Source organism: Ambystoma mexicanum, chromosome 12 (genome assembly GCF_040938575.1).
Source record: "Ambystoma mexicanum isolate Mex_15411 chromosome 12, UKY_AmexF1_1, whole genome shotgun sequence".
Taxonomy (NCBI): domain Eukaryota; kingdom Metazoa; phylum Chordata; class Amphibia; order Caudata; family Ambystomatidae; genus Ambystoma; species Ambystoma mexicanum.
Window position 1 is genome coordinate 1,223,924,636 of NC_090936.1, and position 16,620 is coordinate 1,223,941,255.

The window sequence follows — 16,620 nt, forward strand, 5'->3', positions numbered from 1 at the left end:
GGGCAAATCTTCCTTCAACATCCTCTATGAATCCAGTGCAGATCAACCTACCTGGGAATGTACCTCTGGCTCCGCCCGAACGATTTTCTGGTGACCCAAGAGGTTTGCGGTATTTATCAATCAGTGCCGTTTGCACTTCTTATGCCGGCCAGCAGCCTTTCCAACTGATCAAGCTAAAGTAGCTTTTGTACTTTCGTACCTTAGTGGCAATGCGGCAGACTGGTCGATCCCTCTAGTTAATCAAGATGATCCGATTCTCCATGATTTTCAAGCCTTTCAGCTTAGTATGGAAAAACTGTTCGCAAGACATGCACAGGGGCAGGCCTTGGACAATGAGCTTCTTTCGTTGCGACAGGGTAATCAAGACCTTTTGGCTTATATTGCATCTTTCAATAGACTAATAGTGGAAACTCAATGGCCTGAGGACAAAAGGATTACGCTGTTTTATAGAGGTCTACGTGGAGAGCTCAAAGACGTTTTAGCCCAAGTAGTGAATCCCCCACAAGACTGTTCGGATTATATAGACTTGGTCGTTCAAATAGATCACAGACTGCAGAACAGGAAGGCCGATCGTTCCAAGTTTGAGGCTCGAGTATTTTCCAAACCGCCAACTCCTTCCAAAGAAGTAGACTCCGGGGAACCCATGCAAATAGGGGGTCTGAAAGGCCCTCTAACACAAAGGGAGCGGGAAAGGAGAAAACAGTTGCAATTATGCCTATATTGCGGAAACTCAGGGCACTTTCTTCGAGACTGTCCGGTGAAACCTGCCAAGAAGGCAGTAGGAGCTGCAGTTACCACAGTTACAAACTCTGAGCAGGGAAACGACCTTGCCCGACAAGAAAAGAGGTCCTCTTGCCGAGCGTGAAAACCAGTTCCGTGACCTCGCATTTCGTGATACCTATGGTCCTCATTAGCCCTGATAATCCGGATCGATTACATGCAATTGAAGCTTACGTCGACAGCGGTGCCATCGGCAATTATGTGGATCATGAAATGGTTTTGAGGATGAATCTAACTCTTTGTCCCAAGGCTGTAAAGGACGTCATTACTACGGTGGATGGTACGGAGATAGCCTCCGGGCCAGTAACACATACCACTCAAGAGGTGACGCTAGTAAGTCAAGATGGACACCATGAGAAGATCGTGTTCGATGTGATCAAGGCCCCTCAGTTCCAGATTATTCTAGGAATACCTTGGTTAGAGAAACACAATCCTCTGATCGATTGGCGAGCAAGAACGGTCCAGTTTCCAGAATGTGTCTCTACTTGTCACCCTCCACCTGGTGTTGCACTGGCAGCAATTTCTTCAGAGACTCTCCAGTTACCTCCCGAATACCTAGAATACCAAGATGTTTTCCGGAAGGAGCAGGCTAACTCTCTACCTCCTCATAGGTCTTATGACTGCCAGATAGACCTGATACCTGGATCTACTCCTCCTTGTAGTAGAATTTATGCCCTCACCGAGCCTGAGAACCTTCACCTTCGACAATACCTGGATCAATACCTGGCAAATGGGTTTATTCGTCCTTCCAAATCCCCTGCTTCTTCAGCTTTGTTCTTCGTTCCAAAAAAGGAAGGAGACCTTAGAACTTGTATCGATTATCGCTCCCTGAACCAGATCACCGTTAAGAATAGATATCCGTTACCTTTGATCCCTGAACTCCTCGACCAAGTCAGAAAAGCATGCATATATACAAAGCTGGATCTTAGAGGAGCTTACCACTTGGTACGAGTAAAAGAGGGCGATGAATGGAAGACGGCCTTCCGCACCAAGTATGGGCTATTTGAATATCAGGTCATGCCCTTCGGACTTTGCAATGCCCCGGCCGCCTTTCAATATTTTATGAACGATGTCCTCAGAGAACTCATAGATGTGTGTGTTGTTGTTTACATTGACGACATTCTCGTTTATTCTTCATCGGAATCTGAACATCGGAAACACGTGAAAATGGTCCTCGAAAGATTGCGTCAACACAAACTTTTCGCTAAGTTGGAAAAATGTGTTTTCAACGTGACTGAAGTTGAATTCTTGGGATTCATATTATCACCTGGCGGAGTGCGTATGGATTCAAAAAAGGTCGATGCAGTTCTCAAATGGCCATCACCATCCTCCGTAAAAGGTGTGCAAAGCATGTTAGGCTTCGCTAACTTTTACCGCAGGTTTATCCCCGAGTTCTCTCGAATAGTCCAGCCCATCACTGCCTTGTTAAAGAAAAACAAACGTTTTGAATGGTCTACCGAGGCGGAACAAGCTTTCCAGGATTTGAAGACTAAATTTATCTCTGCACCAATCTTAAAACACCCTTGCCCCGAACTCCCCTACATCGTGGAAACTGATGCTTCAAGCCTTGCCATGGGGGCAGTTCTATCACAAAAGGACCCGGTAACCAATCAGTTGCATCCCGTGGCATTTTGGTCCCGCAAATTCTCACCTCCAGAAATCAATTACACGATTACTGACAAGGAACTTCTGGCTATCAAGTCTGCCTTTAAGGCTTGGCGGCATTATCTGCTGGGGGCCCGACACACCGTTACTGTGATTACGGATCACCGAAACCTGCAATATTTGAAAACCGCAAAAGCCCAATCCTCTAGACAACTCCGTTGGGCATTATTCTTTGCCGAGTTTGACTTCATAATAACCTATCGACCTGGTACAAAGAACGGTAAAGCTGATGCCCTTTCTCGGATGGGAGTGGAAGAACACTTGATTAACCCAAAACCTGTACCAATCATTCCCGAACAAAGAATTCTGGGTGTAATCGCCACAGAATCCATAGAGGAAGTTAAGGATAAAGCCAGGCAACTTGTAACTCCAGCAGACATACAGAATTGGCATCTGCAGGGAAAGGACTTTGCAGTAAAGGACAACTTATTGTATTTCCAAGAACGATTATACCTACCCAGCACAGATTTACAGAAAAAAGTAATCTCTTGTTATCACGACTCTTTAATGGAAGGTCATCCTGGTATAGCCAAGACCTCAGAAAAGATCAAGCGCTACTTCTGGTGGCCGTCTTGGAAAAAAGATATCAGAGACTTTATAATGTCCTGTGGAGTATGCGCCCAAAACAAGAGTCAAAAGGAAAGACCAGCAGGCCTCTTACGCCCTATTGACATCCCACCTCGCCCTTGGCATACGCTTTCTATGGACTTCATCACTGATCTACCTCCATGCTCCGGATACAATACGATTCTAGTAATCGTGGACTTATTCTCCAAGATGGCGCATTTCATTCCGCTCAAAGGCTTGCCAACAGCAGCAACTCTGGCCCGAGAATTTCTCGAAAACATCGTCCGACTGCACGGTTTTCCTTCGGTTCTAATTTCGGATCGAGGTAGTCAATTTATTTCTCATTTTTGGCGAAGTTGCTGTCGGTCGGCTCAAATTGATGTGAGACTATCGACCAGTCACCACCCTCAGACCGATGGACAAACCGAGAGGACCAATCAAACTCTGGAACAGTATTTACGCTGCATGCTGCAACAAACTGAAAAAACTTGGAAAGATATCCTTTGGATAGCCGAATATGCCTACAATAACTCTGTCCATTCGGGAACTGGGAAAACCCCGTTTTTTCTTTTGTACGGCAGTCACCCTCGAACCTCGGAGTTGGATCCCCTCCAAGATCTTGAAACACCAGCAGTAGACTACCTGCATTCTACAATCACCCAAGCCTTTAAGGAAGCTGGTTCTCACCTTCAAAGGGCTAAAGAACAATACAAGAAAAGAGCAGATCAACATCGGAAGGAAGCCCCTCACTATCAAGTAGGGGATCAAGTCTGGTTATCCACTAAATATTTATCTCTAAAAGGGCCACGTACATTCAACCCAAGATACCTTGGTCCCTATTCCATCACTACCATAGTAAATCCAGTAGCGGTCAAGTTGGACTTGCCCCCGCACATGAAGATACATCCGGTCTTCCACGTCTCTCTATTAAAACCTGTGCAACCTCAAACCCGACTAACCAAATCTCCAAAACCTATCCTAGTTGATGGAGAACTCGAGTTTGAAGTCAAAAGCATTCTGGACTCCAAGATCTCCAAATCTAAACTATTCTACCTAATTGACTGGAAAGGCTACGGCCCCCAAGAGAGATCCTGGGAACCTGCTGAATATGTCCACGCTCCTCGCCTAATCAAAAGATTTCACCGAACATTTCCTGACAAGCCAAAACCCCCGGAGAAGCCCGGTTTGGGAGGGGCCTTGAGGGGGGGTACTGTCATGATCTCTGCTTCCAAAAGGTCAGGGTTTTCCCAACTCCCTTGGAAGCAGATCCATAACCCAGGTTCCGAGTGCCAACCAGTCCCAATTGGGACCTTTTGGACCCAGTCCTGGCGCCAGTGGCACCAGGCTCATAAATATGCCCAGTCCCAGCGCTGGAAGCGCCGGGCTCATAATGCTTGGGTGGACTTACCTGCAGCAGACCATGCTGCTTACTTGCCTGCCAGTTGAGCCTCTGATCCTCTTCTGTTTGGAACTACTTTTCCTGTTGGGTGGGGCTGGAGCCACTCCCTAGATTCAGAACACTGGAACTCTTCTGGAAGGCAGGAACTCTTTTCTTACCAGGAACTCTTTTCTTACCTAGGCGTGGCTGTGGAAGGAGACACCTAAGCACTACAGGAGGCTATTTAAACCACACCCGGTGGATGAATCTTGCTTTGCGTTATTCTGCACCCTCTGCAGCAGAACGCTCATCGTGTCTTCTGCATCCGGTCCTGGGCCTAAGGAAAAAGGCTTACCATCCTGACTCCAGTCTTCAGCAACACCTATAAAGACAAGAAAGAACAGGTTAGCATTCCGGCATCTGAAAGGAAAAGGCTTACCATCCTGAATCCAGTCTTCAGCAACACCTATAAAGACAAGAAAGAACAGGTTAGCATTCCGGCATCTGAAAGGCAAAGGCTTACCTACTCTTCGTGCGCTCCGGAGGTCTTCACACTGCATTCCGGCATCTGAAAGACAAAAGCTTACCAACTATTCGCACGCTCCGGAGGCCGTCGGCGCTGCATCCCGCATCTGAAAGACAAAACAAGGTGCGTTTAAAGACATTGGGGAACTTTAATACTCACCTGCCAATACTCCTTTCCACATCTAACCCAGTGGGTATTCCGGCACCCTGCAGCCGCTCCGAACTTGTACCTGCAAAATAAAAAGACAGTTAGAGCGCATCGTGAAGCTGGCAACAAGCGCTTACTTACGTGCTTCCAGGCGCTTCTATTCCTCACACGGGCTCCATCTTCAACTCACTTCAGCCCGTCATCCGCCATCGCCGGAACCCTGCAAAACAAGAGACATCATTATTAAAGACTTTAAAGACATTTGAGTTACTCGAAACTTACCGTTCGTGCAGTAAACGACGGACAGCAGTCCTCTGAAGTCAAGAGGCCTGCGCTACCTATCCAGTGAGGAAACTGGTTACAGCACCCTGCCCCGAGGCAGATGGAGAGCTCGGCATTCACTTACCTAAGGTGAGAGCGTTAACCTTTGGGGGTCTACAGGAGAGGAGAAGAGGAAAGAGATAGGGACACCCCAATAACCCCAGTTCATTAACCCCCATATTTTCTATCTGCAGACATCTTACTCTACACGTCAGGCATACAGTGCACAGAGGTCCAGCCCAAAGAGCCAACCGGGTGCTGCACATCACCTTTGAAGATACGGTAGTCGCCCAGTCAAGACCGGCGCCTCTGCGAGAATCAGGTGAGCGTTACAGTTGGTCAACCTACACTGGTGCCATCACAACCTGCACCCCATTTGGGTCTAACCAACATTCAGGTTCTTAGACCAGTGGTATTGAACATTTACAATCCTAGCCAACCACTTAATAGGGCTGACTCTTCTACTTCTATCAGATTGTAAGAGCCTCTGCCTAGCCCTTCCCAAATGGCAAACAATATCACTAACACTGTGTTGGAAACAATGCTTTCTGATCCGTTCATCGAAGTCTTGGCTCAACGCATCAAGAACAAAATGTATTACCTCAGGGATCGGTTCCAGTCGGCCCTACTCCCGACCCTGTACTGGTACCAGTGGACAATGTGGACCCTGCTCCTCCACCCAAAAAACAGAAAATGTCAAAGTACACTGACTCAGATTCAGAGGAGGACACCACTCATTCACCTTCTAAGGTGCTCCATGACATTGTCACTAAAGCCATGCTGGATCTTGAAATCCTCCCAAAGGATAAGTCTGAAACGGCTGGTGTTTTTGGCAAATTGCCATCACAGCAGTCTAAGGTTCCACTGCCGATGGAATTGTCTGTTATGGAGCATGCTTTAGCTCGTTGGGGAAAACCTCATTCTGATCCCCACATCTCCAAGGCCCTAGACAATAAATACAAGGTACCCATTATGAACCCTTCTTCTCCAGCATTGGATCTTTCATGGATTCACATGCTGTGACATTCCGCGTCGCCAGGCTGGGAAAACCCCAGTAACTTTAATATAGTCATTTTCCTATGGAAAAAACTTTGACACCTTGAGTGTCCTATCAACGTCATTATGGGTGCTTTAGGCAGAACCAATGGGACGTTGTGTGTAGCCCTTCCCCAGCGGCTTCCCCTCAGATTTCAACCGTCTTCCAAACCATTGCGATTACCTTGCGTTCTCTCCTGAGAAAATTTGTCTTTTTCTGAGAAAATTTCTTTTTCTACAATTCAGCTATCGCTGTTTCCAGTCTTTCATAAAGGGAAGATGTGTTTTCCGGTCCCGTTATGGAATCCTCAGGTCTAAAGAAATCTTTGTTCAGGCCATGTGAGACCTGCGCCCTCAAGAATGTATACGAGGGGGACAGGCATTCGGAGCACGTATACTGCTTGTACCCTAACCACTCGGCCGACAATTGCGATACCTGACAGGTGTTCTCCCAAAAAACTCTCAAGGACAGGAATAGGCGCTTAATTTGTTGGCTAAATGAGGGGGCCTATCCGGCTTGGGAGGTCGTCTCTTCACACGGAGATAGGGCGTCCATTCCCTCAGACAAGAGGTTGCCATCACGCCAAAGGTCTAGTTCTAAAGAACCACAGTCTAAGACACAGCGCACAGGTGAGCCCAGACCTTCATCCACTTAGGAAAAAGCCAAATCGTTATCCTCCTCTAAAAGGCCTTTGTTGAGTAGAGAGGGGTCACAAACTCCCCCCTCGCGTGATACAGCTACGTCACGCTCCGAAAATCCAAAGGAGAAGGGCTCTCACCCGCAAAAATCTGCAGACCCAGCTCGCAAAGCTTTGTTGTCGGACAGAGATAAATCAAGGCCTCAGTCTTCCTCCTCATCGACGAAGAAGTCTTCATCCAAGGACAGACATCACTCCTCATCGGCCTCCCATAAATCCTCTTCTGGCCATGAGTCGATGAAGCACAAATCCAAGTCGTCATCCAAGCCTCTGCCTTCTCAATCTGCGGTGGTACCAGTGATGAATACACCCTCTACGATTCATCCCCCGTCGACGATTCCACTAAGACGATCGATTCATTTACGACTCTCCCATTGACATTGACGACAGCCCTGTCTTCCGCTGTCCTGTCGACGACCATACCGTCGACGCCCGCTCCGTCGACACCGACAACGACGTAGAAGAAATCTCTGGCAACACATACTTCCTATGAAAAGCCAGCTCACCCCAAATTGGCAACGGGGGATGCGTCTCCCAATAAAAAATCAAGGCACTCTGCTGCGCCTGCAGAACAGACTCTTTTGGAAAGGTCTCTGATCATACCACCAGAGGACATACTTGAACATGAGAGCACCTCTGACTTTGAGGCACCCCCCTACGACGAGCAGGCAGCTTTTGAATCAGATCCCGAAGACAGAGGTTCGGAACCGCCTTTCCCGGATCCAACTGTTTTGGGCCTACAGCGTACAACGCAAGCGCCTTCCTTCCCATCCACATCAACGGGTTTGGGGGCTGTCCCTCCTCAATATCCTCTTACTAACCCACACTCATTGCTCACTATGCAAGTGCTCTCTACTTTGCAGGCTCTCCACGGGTAATTAGACACCCGGCTCCCAATGCCTCAGGCTCCATCAATCCTGTTGCTGCAAAGCCCGCAGATCGTCCCTCGCCAGAAGGATACTTCTGATGCTGTACGCAACCAAGGGTCTCGCCCCAGGAAACCATCCACAGCTAGACCTCCTCCTCCTTCCCCTAGGGTATTTAGTCCTGGACTAAGGGATCAAGAACAAGGGGAACTAGATGATTCAGAACAGGACATTGCCCCACAGGATACCTTCTGCACAGTCTTCTCTTCTCCCAGAAGGGCAGACACTTGGGATACAGACCCGGACCAGGGTGATCCGGGTAGTCCAGCCAAACAATCTCCACCTGATGACATAGGGTCATTCCATGGCAGGATGGCTAAAGCCTGCCAGGAATTTGATCTCATCCCGGAGGAAGAAAAGAAGGACTGTTTCTTGTTCGACCACATGGGGAAGAGGAGAAAGGTGGTTTTCTCAATCCCTATATTGGATCACGTATGGCAGGAGGGTCTCTGTATGATGAAGCACCCTTTTACTGAGCCAATGGTCAAGGGCTGCTTGGAAAAGAAGTTCAAAGCTCCTGAATCCACTCCGAAGTGCTTGACATCGCAACCTACACCAGAGTCTGTTGTGTCTGCAGCGGCTAGCAGGAAAGCTTGCACCCAACACAAATGTGCCACTCCACCCGATAATGAGAACCGTAAGCTTGACGCATTTGGGAAAAAAGTCCCCACTATTGGAGCGACTACTGTGAAGGCTGACAACTCTTTGGCCATAGTGGCACGGTACGACCGTGAGATGTGGCACTTCCTAGAACCACTGTTGGACCACTTTCCAGAGCAGCAGAGGAAAGAAGCTATGCTTTTGGTGTGAGAGGGGGAGGAGGCATTGAACCATAGCATTAACATTGCTGTCGACCTAGCGGAGACCGGTTTCAAGCAAATAAACAACGGGATGGTTCTCAGGCGTCAAGCTTGGCTTCGCTGCACGGATTTCTGCCAGGAGGTACAACACAAAGTTGTGGACATGCCTTGTTAGGGGGAAAAACTTTTTGAGGAAAAGATTGACGAAGCTTTGAAAACTATGGAAGCGGCAGAAGATCTTTTCACCCCTTTCGCTCCTTTCGTGGTGTCTCAAGAAATGCAAGATTTTTGGGTTCTTGAGACAAGGGATACAACAGATCCACCTACTACTCCCAAGGCTACAGGTGTTCCTTCCAGACCGCCCAACGCACCAAGCAGTATCAAGGTCAGAGGAAAAGGGGATCCTCTGCTTCACAAAGAGGCCGTCAAGGCAAACCAGAACAATGACTGCCTCAGGGGCAGACAATTGGGAGGGAAGGTGGCGTTCCACCTCAACGAGTGGCTTTCAATATCAACAAACAGATGGTTGCTGAAAGCTATCCAATACGGGCAATTGTTGGAGTTCAAGCGTCCACAACTCCCCATTCCTCCAGTAAAAACATCTCAGTCTCACCTTCACATCTTGCATCGAGAGGATCGTCTCATGCTATAAAAAAAAGGGCAATCGAGAGGGTTCCCCCACCGGCCAGAGGAAAAGGTACCTATTCCAGGTTTTTCGTGGTCAAGAAGCCAAACGGAAAGTGGCACCCCATTCTAGACCTGCGGCTGCTCAACAAAAACATAAAAAAGCAAAAATTCAGGATGCTAACGTTGCAAGACGTTATAAGGGCAGTACAACCCAAGGAGTTTTTGGCATCTCTAGATCTCAAGGATGCTTACTTTCACATACCTATGCAACCAAGACATCGAAAATTTCTCAGGTTCACGGTGGGCAACGACCATTTCCAGTTTCGGGTTCTCCCCTTTGGCCTAAAGTCAGCTCCCAGGACTTTCACCAATTGTCTGGCTCCTGTAGCAGCTTACCTCAGGAGAAATGGCACCACGTTTATCCGTACCAGGGCGACTGGTTGGTCAGGGAAACAACTTGCCAGCAGACGTTGGAGTCTCTCAACAACACAATGCTCCTTCTACAACGTCTAGGCTTCGCCATGAAATTCAGCAAATCCTATCTGACGCCCTCAAAGATTTTGGTTTTCCTGGGAGCGCAATTCCAGACAACCCTCAATCAGGTGAAACCATCAAAGGAGAGGATAGAGAAACTCTTGACCCTAGCAGGCTCGTTTACACCAGGAGAACCAGTCACAGTCCGCTCATACATGTGTCTCCTCGGCACCTGTCATCTTGCATCCCCTTCATTCCAAATTGCTGCCTCTTTATGCGCCCAGCACAGGAATTTCTCACATCCAGATGGTCCCAGATCCAGGGCTCCCGGTCGGACAGGGTAGTCATCTCCCAGCCGCTGGCAGACGCCCTACTGTGGGGGACTCATCCCATCAACATCGAACAGGGCATCGGCAGGGATTTTTTGATACACTATCGTGACCGACACCTCGCAGACACGATGGGGGCTCATCTGGACCAGTTCCAAGTCAAAGGCCAGGACTCAGTAGTAAGGATTTTCACCAACAACACAACTACCATGTTCTATCTGCGCAAGCAGGGGGGAACACACTCACAGCTCTTATCCCAGGAAGCCCAAACCATCTGGCACTGGGCCATCCAGGACAGGATTCAGATCCTGGCTTTCCACCTGACAGTGATTCAGAACATACATGTGGATTCCCACAGCAGGGACTCTTATCAGACGCACGAGTCGCAACTGAACAGCTCCCAGGTTGAGAAGATCTTCGAGAAGGGGGGTACTCCTGCTTTGGACCTGTTTGCCAGCCCCGAGAACAAGCAGCGCCAGCAGTTTCCCAGGACAGTCCCTCATCCGAACTCCATGAGGGACACATTCTCTTTTCCGTGGACCAGGATGTTTGCCTACGCATTTCCTCCCTTTCCTGTGATGAGGAAAACAGTTCTGATGATTCGCAAGGTTCCCTGCAAAATCATCCTAGAGGCCCTGTTCTGGTCCAGGCAGACCTGGTTGTCCGACCTGCTTCACTTCGCGGTGTATGATCCTCTTCACCTGGGTTCCCAGCCGGATCTCCTATCTCAGAACAAGGGAATGGTGTGGCATCACAACCCAGGCTCTCTCAACCTGGCGGCATGACTCCTGACCAATCCGAATTCGGAAACTTAAATATACCTCAGGATTGTCGCCGCATTTTGGCTGCGTCAAGGGCTCCGTCTACCAACACATCATATGCCCGTAAATGGAAAAGGTTTTGCCTCTGGTGTGCCCAACAGCCTAACCTACAGCAATTGCACGTTTCACCTCAACAACTCCTTCCTTATCGTTTGCTGTTGGCAAAAGATTATCTCACAATGTCGTCTATCAAGGTGCACCTAGCGGCGATATCAAGATTCACACGGAAAAGGAATTCAGTGACAGACTTATTAAGCATTTCCTTAAGGGTCTTTTCAGGACTTTTCCCCCCAAGGAAAACGCATTCTCCCGTGTGGAGCCTCTACCTTGTGCTCACAGCCCTCATGAAGCCACCTTTTGTGCCTATGGCATCAGCTGCCATAATATTTCTCACCTGGAAGGTATTTTTCCAGTGGCTATTACGTCCTCCAGACGAGTATCAGAACTGCAGGCTATGGTCATTGACCCACCATATCTGCGCTTCTTTAAGGACAGGGTTCTTCTCTCTGCAAATCCACATTTCATTCCGAAGACTCCATCGGACTTTCAAAAGAACACTACAATCACCTTACCAACCCTTTTCCCCAATGCTTCTACTCCGGCTGAAAAAGCTTTACATTTCCTGGATGTAAAAATAGCTTTAAAGTATTACCTGGATCACACTAAGTCGTTCAAATCATCCAAGCAACTTTTTGTGGCTTTCGGCCCTTCCAATAAATGTGGGCCGATTTCAAAACAAGGCATCTCACGCTGGGTGGCTCCAACTATATCTTTCTGCGCTGCTAAAGCCAACAAACCACTGCAGTCATCTCCCAGAGCTCATTCTACAAGGTCCACGGCAGCCTGAGCAGCTCTATTGGCGGGCATCCAATCAGAGACATTTGCCAGGCAGCAACGTGGGCAGTGCCACCACGTTCACCAGGCACTTCTGTCTGCATCAACAACATGCTGAAGACGTACAGGTGCGACGAGTGGTGCTCCAACGCCTGTTCCAGTAAGGTAAGCCATGCAGCTTCTGGGGTTTTCACTCTACTCCTGTTTATTGCCTTCAGGTTATGGCCTTCTCGTTTTTGGTCATATTGCTGAAGGTCTTTGTCCCGTTTGCCTGATATGCACCTTCAAGTATTTCTACAGCTACAAAATCTATTCACAGCATGTGAATCCGTGAAAGATCCAATGATGGAGAAGTAGAGTAGTTTCTTACCTGTAACTCCATTTCTCCAGCGTTGGTATCTTTCATGGATTCATATGCGCCCCCAGCCTTCCCCCTCAGGCAAACATCCTCTTTGGACATCCTCCTTTTAGAGGTTGAAATCTGGGGCTATACACCCAACGTCCCATTGGTGCTGCCTAAAGCACCCATAACGACGTTGATAGGACACTCAAGGTGTCAACGTTTTTTCCATAGGAAAACTGCTATATTAAAGTTACCAGGGTTATCCCAGCCTGACAACAGGGAATATTCACAGCATGTGAATCCATGAAAGATACCAACACTGGGGAAATGGAGTTACAGGTAAGTTACTACTCCCATGTACAGTTCTGGCAGGATTTAATATCCTTAACTGGGAGAATCTGGAGCGCTTCTCCGACATGCTACCTCAGGAAGCCACAGACAAGTTTTCTTTCTGAATCTCTGAAGGTAGAGAAGCTGCTATACAACAGCTTTAAGTCATTAAAGACCTAAGTGACACAACTGCTAGGGCAGTTACTACTGCAGTCTGCATGCAGAGACACGCATATCTGTCTGCCTCTTCCCTTCACCAGGATATCCAGGGGAAGGTGCTTGACCTTCCATTCGATGGCAAAACGTTGTTTGACCCATCTACAGATGAGGTCCCACAGAAATGTAAGGCCTGTGTCACAGCAGCTAAAACTCTCAGCTCCATCTCGGTGAAACAACCATATCACCAAAACTTCAAGTCATTTAAACCACATACACAAGGCAACAGTGGTTCTTCCAATTCTGCTAAATTGTACTACTCTTCCAAAAAGAGATGGTATAGACCCAAGAATAAATTGGCCCCTCCCTCTGCCTCTAATTCTGCTTAAGAGCAAAATAACTATATTTGACCACCCCCCAGGGATGTACTTACCTTCCGCTCCAAACATCATCCAGGAGCTTACATCCGTGGTAGCAGGAAGGCTTTCCAACTTCCTCCCTTTTTGGAAAACCGTTACTCAAGAGGAGTGGGTTCTAAATATTATTCAACTTGGTTACCGCCTTGCTCCTCCGGCTATTCCACCTTCCTCTCCTCCAAAGCTTCAGAAATCATCCCCAGAGCTCCTGTAAGAGATTAAAAAAAACCTTCTTCTAGGAGTGATAGAATTGGTTCCCCAAGAGGAAGTAGGTCAGGGATTTTACTTGCGTTACTTCCTGATCCCAAAGAAATCTGGTGGGATCTGTCCAATTCTGGACATTTTAGATCTCAACCAATTTCTGTCTCTTTAGACTATCCATATGATAACCATTCCTCAGATTCTGGCTTCTCTACATCGAAACAATTGGATGGCATCTGTAGACCGACAGGATGCTTATTTTCACATCCCCATCTACAAACTCAGTCAGTTTCTGAGATTCACAATCGGAAGGTCTCATTACCAGTTCACATGTCTACCCTTCGGGCTAAATTCTGCCCCAGGGTTTTCACAAAGGTTCTGGGGTCAGTGGCAGCTGACCTCCGGTTGCAGACAATCCATCTATATCCATACCTAGACGACTTGCTTCTCAAAACCCAGTCTCCGGAGGTATTGCTTCAGAAGTTACAAATTACTTGCCATACTCTGTTAAACCTGGGGTTCTCCAGAATTGTGACAAAATCACAACTCAGTCCTTCACAAAGGATCCAATTCTTGGGAGAAGTTATAGACACTACTCTGCACAAAGTCGTTCCGACCTTGGAAAGAGTGGAAGCCATTCAACAAACCATAGTTTGGTTCTACTTCCAACCTGTAACAGACAGCTTGTTGGTTGTAAATGCTCTTGGGCCTCATGGCCTGTTGCATAAACCTAGTTCCCTTTGCAAGGCTCCATATGAGAACGACCCAGTGGCATTTTGCTCTCAACTGGAATCAGCTCTCTGATCCCCAGGAAAGAAAGTTCCAAATTCCAGGCCAAGTTCAGGACTCTGCGCTGGTGGAACTCCTCGGAGAACCTGCTAACAGGATCTCCCTTTCAACCTCCCCCTCACCAAATAGTCATAACAACAGACTCTTCAGAGTACGGTTGGGGAGCTCATTGTCAAAACCTAACAGCTCATGGGTCTTTGGTCCTCACAGGAAAGGAAGGACCACATAAATGTCCTGGAACTAAGAGCCATATTTTTCCCCCTAAAATCTTTTCTTGCCTCACTTCAAGGAAAGGTGGTGAAAAATCAAACGGACAATACTACTGCAATGTTTTATATCAACAAGCAGGGGGGGACTCTCTTCCGCCCTTGTGTCTCCTAACAGAACACATTTGGTATTTGGCCATTCAAAATCACATTTTCTTGTTGGCGTCCCATCTCATGGGGAAGAAGAATGTCCTGGCAGACAAACTAAGCAGGTCACAGACTGCTTTGCACGAATGGGAGCTGAAACCATCAGTAGCACACATGATATTTCAGAAGTGGGCCATCCATCAGTAGACTTCTTTGCCAACCTACAAAACGCACTTTGTCCGCATGTTTGCTTCAAGGCAAGGTCAGGGTCCTCGGTCCCTGGGAGATACTCTACATCTGGATTGGTCCAAGCTAACACTTTATGCCTTCCCACCTCTTGCATTAATTCACAAAATATTGCTGAAATTCAAAACGTCACACAACCTGACAATGATTCTAATAGCCCTGTTCTGGCCTTGCCAGATTTGGTTTCCAGGTCTTCTGGAATTAGCGGGGAATCCCCCTTAGATCTTCCACTTTCGAGAGATCTTTTGACTCAACAGAGGTGCAGGTTCTTCACCCCTCAACTCAATTGCTCAACCTGAAGGCTTGGTTCCTGAAAAGCTAGCCTTCCCCCACTTGCATTTGTCAGAACAAAACATTGCTATTATGTTGTTATTTTCCTGGCCTCCAGGAAATCCTCCACTAAGAAGCAATATAGTAGCAAATGGTTACGTTTCTGTCACTGGGCCTTAGAACAAAACCTTAACCCTCTAAAGGGCTCCATTGATAAAGTAATGTCCTTCATGTCTCATCTTGTTCCCACCGGTGTCAAGGTAGACACATGCAAACATTACTTATCAGCCATCGGTGCTTACCTGAATAGAGAACACAAGTCTTTTTCTCTTTCCAACAAGGCCATTAAAATGCACTTTGAGGGCCTTTTACGTTTACATCCCCCTTTTTGTGAACCTCCACCTCAGTGGGATCTCAATGTGGTCTTAGCAGCCCTAATGCAAAAACCATTTGAGCCTATGGCTTCATGCGATTTACAATTCCTAACTTGGAAATCGGCCTTCTTAGTGGCCATTACTTCGGCTAGAAGAATTGGTGAGCTCCAGGCTCTTTCCTCAAAGGAACCATATATTGTGTTTCATAAAGACAAAGGGCCTCATTACAAGTGTGGCGGAATGGGTTAACGGGTGCCGCAAAAGGATGCAGACCCATTAAAACCATTCCGCCACATTACGAGGTCCCCTTGCTGGACCCGCTCTGCACGTCTGCTTTAACCAGACATGCAGAGCGGGTCCCGCGAGGGGAAGAGGGAGCTAACAACTGGCTGGTCGTAATCGCCCCATTGTTAGCTCCCTCCCCCATTCCCATTCAGCCTTATGAGGGCTGGCTTTGGAATGGGGAAGGTCCGGGCCCGGGTTCTTGGAGGGAGGAATTACCGGGCCCTCCGAACTCGGAATGGCCCGGTAATTCCCCATTCTGGGAACCCGGACCCGATTTTGGCGGCAGCCATGCCGCCAATAGTGGCATGGCTACCGCCAAAACCGTAATGAGGCCCAAAGTTGTCTTACATACGGTCCCCTCCTTTCTGCCTAAAGTGGTTTCTGATTTTCACTTAAGCCAGAAAATATGTCTTCCCGTTTTTCTACCTAGACCACACACGTCTGTGGCAGAAGAGAAATTGCATAATCTAGAATTAGAAAGAACTTTCAAATTCTACCTTGAAAGGACCAAACCGTTTAGAAAAGCAGATCAGCTCTTTGTTACCTTTGGTGGTCCTTCTCCTGGCAGTGAAGCAGCAAAGGCTACTATTGCTAGATGGGTTGTCTCCTGTATCTCCAAGGCTTACGACTTGAATGGGCTCGCGACTCCGCAGAGACTTCAGGCTCATTCTACTAGAGCCAAGGCAGCATCTGTAGTCTTTACCAGGCACGTTCCCATTGTAGACATCTGTAAAGCAGCTACCTGGGCTACCCCGCTTGCCTTTTGCAAGCACTATGCTATGGACACATCGTCCAGAAATGTTGCAAAATTCGGCCAAGAGGTTCTCCGCAACTTGTTTGCCTGAGTCCTGTACATGCTGTCTCCTCCACCCTTGCTTATTTAAAGGCTTTTTGGTCTGGTCCCAAACGGTTGGGAAGGAGGGAGAGCC

At 47.8% G+C, this 16,620-nt stretch overlaps 1 protein-coding gene across 13 annotated transcripts in view; it reads left to right on the forward strand.

The window, feature by feature from the left end:
* MYBPC1 (myosin binding protein C1) overlaps positions 1–16,620 on the forward strand; it is a 1,087,780-nt gene that overhangs the window by 871,011 nt on the left and 200,149 nt on the right. The gene's annotated exons all lie outside the window — the stretch shown is intronic.